Source organism: Callospermophilus lateralis, unplaced genomic scaffold (assembly GCF_048772815.1).
Source record: "Callospermophilus lateralis isolate mCalLat2 unplaced genomic scaffold, mCalLat2.hap1 Scaffold_161, whole genome shotgun sequence".
In the NCBI taxonomy this organism is placed as follows: Eukaryota; Metazoa; Chordata; class Mammalia; order Rodentia; family Sciuridae; genus Callospermophilus; species Callospermophilus lateralis.
In genome coordinates, this window is record NW_027512709.1 from 1,965,280 (window position 1) to 1,969,129 (window position 3,850).

Below are 3,850 nucleotides of genomic sequence, written 5' to 3' on the forward strand. Positions count from 1 at the left end.
GAAGAGCTTCTGTGACTCTGGCCCTGAGTGTTTCAAATGCAACATAGCAAAATAAGAAGCAGTCTATATAAGTTTGCTTCCTCCCATCTGATTCCTTTTTCTTAGTACAGTACCTCCAAAACTCCTCAATATTTCTGAGGCAGCAAGTGTGAATGTGGAACATCAGGACAAGTATTCTCTAGATACTTGTTTGAAGGAATTACTGATGAGCAGACTCAATTCTCGGCAGACTCTGAGATAGCTAAGGAATGCTCACACCTGACCCATTCCCCATCATTGGAGTTGGGTCTCTGTTTTGGCATAGTTTCTTTCAAAAGAATCTTCTGGTTCCTGGATCTAACTCCTGAGGATCAAAACAGTACCTGAGCAAAGTGAACCTCACCTAAATTAGAACTATTGTTATGATTAAGATATTGGGGGTCTCTCAAAAGTTCATGTATGAAATAATGCAAGAAAGTTTAAAGGGATTGGCTTAAGAGAACCTTAACCCCATCAGTGAATTAATCCTCTGATAGGGATTAACTGGGTGGTAACTGTAGGAAGATAGGGTGTGGCCAGAGGAGGTGGGGCATTTGTGGTGTGCCTCTGGGGTTTATATTTTGTCCCTGAAGAGAGAAGCTGTCTCCATGCTTCTTGGTGGCCATGTCCTGACCTGCTTTCCTCTGCCACACTATTGTGCCATGATGTTCTCTGCCTCACCTTGAGCCATGAGGAATGTGGTTGGCTATCTGTGAACTGAAATCTCTGAAATTCTGAGACTCAAAATAAATTTTTCCTCCTAAATTTGTTCTCATCAGGTGTTTTGGTCATAGTTGTGCGGAAGCTGACTAAAACAACTATGTGTGCCCATTCTCATACCTGCCAAGCACTGAAATTGCTCAAATCAACGTAATTTTAAGGCAAATTACTATATTATATGATTCTTGCCTGAGAATTTTAACACCTTCTACATGAGTGAGTTCATGACATTCCACAGACTTTTTATGTGCATCTATAATGTACCAATTAAAAAAAAGGAAAAAAATAGAAGATGAGATCAATGTGACTTGAAAATAGGAAATGACTCTAGAACTTTGGGCCTAAATCTGAGTATTTAACACATTTTGGTAAACTAGATTTTAATCATTTTATGTTTAAGGCTTCACATATACATCCAATGATGTGTATGTGTGTGCGTGCATGTGTATGTATACCTACACACATGCACACATGTACACAAAAGCAGTGTCAGAAAACTTTACATAAAGGAAATGTTTTCCCTATTCCATTTTGACCAAACATCTCATCCACTTCATCGGGCCTCTTTAAAGACAGAAATTTCTTCTCCAGGGAATAGCTACTGGACATATTCCCAAGAACACCGTCATTATCAATTTCTAGCAGAAAGTCTCTGTCAGCATTTTTTAACCTTTTGAGCTTTATGTTGATTATTGTTTCTTATACTATATTTCTCTTTATTTCTTTTTTATTTGCGGGACAGGTTCTTTATTTTAAAAAGTCACCTGTTAAAATAATATACAGTATTAAAACAGTGTTGCACTGTTGGTTTCTCTATCTCCTAACGGGCTCCAAAGAGACCATAATATTTTAGTTCAATAAGCTGCAGTATTCATAATTAACAGACTTCATAGAACCACCCTTACCTAATAATGGGGATTGGGTAAGGAAAGAAACTTTGAAAGATCAGCACATTACCAGTCCAGATTGTAGATGAAGTAATCAGGTGTCCCATCCCCGAAGAAGTCTAGTTTCAAAATAACAAAATTTTAAACATTTGGTACATAAACTCTCCAAAAACGTTCCAGCACTGACTAAAACAAACCACAATGAGACAGCCCTTTTAGAGACAGCAGCTTCAGACCCGGAAAAGGGTAATGAGATGAATTTCATATGGCTAAATCAGTGGTAAAAACAATTTTCCTACTTTCAAGAAGACAGGAGAGCAATAATGTGGTCAATTCAAGATTAAGAGTTCTATGACTTCATTCTGTGAAGGAGGTTGAGATGGGGCAAACACTTGGGTCCAAGGGCTGAGGATAGGCCTCAGTGGTAGGAGGCTAGCCAAGTATGGATGAGGCCCTAGGTTCAATCCCCAGCAAGACAAAAAACAAAAAGTCTCAAAGATCTTACCATCTTCATTTGTTCACTTTTGATGAAAAAAAATAAAAAGTTATACAAAGATATCTTAAAGCTAAACACACACACACACACACACACACACACACACACACACACACACACCACCTAAGTAGCACTGGTTTTGCTTTTTGGCAAACTCCTCTTACAATCACTTTTATGGTTTCCTCTGGTTTGGCTGCTACTTTGTACAGATCAATGAGGTTTACCTTAGCCGACTTTTCTCTGGGCTCTGTTTTGCTTTCAGTAGGGTAAGCCTATACCCCTTTCCTTCCTCTCTGCAGAGGGCAATATGGATTAGACTGAAAAGTTACCTTCCAAAAGCAAGAAGGGAAATAGATTGCTGAGTCAGAGCTGTAAATTATTTGAAGTGTTTAAAAAAAAAAACCTGGAACTTGGGGGAAATACAGAGGCATTTTGGTGAAAAATACAAGGAGGGGCGGGTGCAGAGGAGGTGTCAAAAAGAGAAAGCAGCCTTCCAATCAAAAATCAGCCCTTAGTTTCAAGGTGACCTTCCGGCTGGTTGGCCTCAGGTGAATCAGGGTCAGAGGAAGGAGCAGCAGCAGGACAGGTCTGGGGAGCTCTGCATCCCATTCAGGTCAAACAGAGTCTGATCCAGCATCCTTTGTGTATAGAGATGCTTCTCTACAGTGCATTACAGCTTATCTTCCAAGTCATGAGTTGTCTTTTCCCGTTTAGCCACCTGTCTCTCAGCAAACTCAGTATGGGTTTCTGCCTTGAGTTTAGCAGTAAGAACCTTTATCTCTGTCATATTAGTCTTCTTTTTCAGAGTACTTCTCTTCAGAAACACCCAGACGGTTCAGGTCCTCATCCATCTGTTCATCCACCTCTCATCAGCCAGATTCTGCCAGAAAAGCTCATTCCTCTTTGCACTCCAAATCTCCTCTAATAATCAAAAAATTATGAGTCACACTTTGCATAATTCCTATCTGCTTCATTTGCCATGTGCTCAGCTTCTTTGAGTTGGATTTCCTGGAGTTCCATCTTTATTTAGTGTCTTAGAGTCTGGTTTTCAATAATCTTCATATCTCTCTGACTCTCATCAGCAGCTTCCTCTTCTCCTCCTCCTCCTTCTTTTTCAGGGCAGTAGCCAGCTCCTCTTCAACCAGTAGGATCCGATGGTTCAAGGAGGTCACCTCAGGTGTTTCCCAGGCCTACCTTTCCCCTTTCACTTCCCCCTGGAGGCACTAAACTCCTCTGCATCATCTTCCTGGATCTTGCACTTCACTTTGTCAATGGTGGTGAAACCAGCCACAGTGCCCCCTCCCCACTCCAGCCATCTTCCCCTGATTCTTAATCTCTGACACCTGCCTCTCCTCCACTTGAGTTTCATCCCTGAAAATAGCAGCTACAATCCATAGCAAAAATGTATGTGTAATAAATTATGCATATAAAATAAAAATCAACAGTGTATTTATTATATACTATACAATTAACATAATCATATTTAAGTGCAATTAATATTAATATCAATCTTTATTTACATAGACATGACTTAGTACAATTGTCAGGCAGTGCCATTTGCCAACCCAATGTTTATCCAGCCACCTAGTGTTTATTCAGGTTTGATGAAGGGAAGGAGAGAAGTGCCTCTAAGGCTGTGTTAGACCAAATTCTCCTGCTCTTATAAAGTGGAGACCTACCAGAGTCTATCCTGCTCTAACATTCGGGCAAATATTCACACACCCCCAAT

General features: G+C 40.2%; 1 pseudogene; it reads right to left on the bottom strand.

The window, feature by feature from the left end:
* Nucleotides 1-2,680: 2,680 nt before the first annotated feature.
* Nucleotides 2,681-3,490, bottom strand: LOC143640280 (uncharacterized; annotated as a pseudogene).
* Between the last annotated feature and the right edge of the window lie 360 nt (nt 3,491-3,850).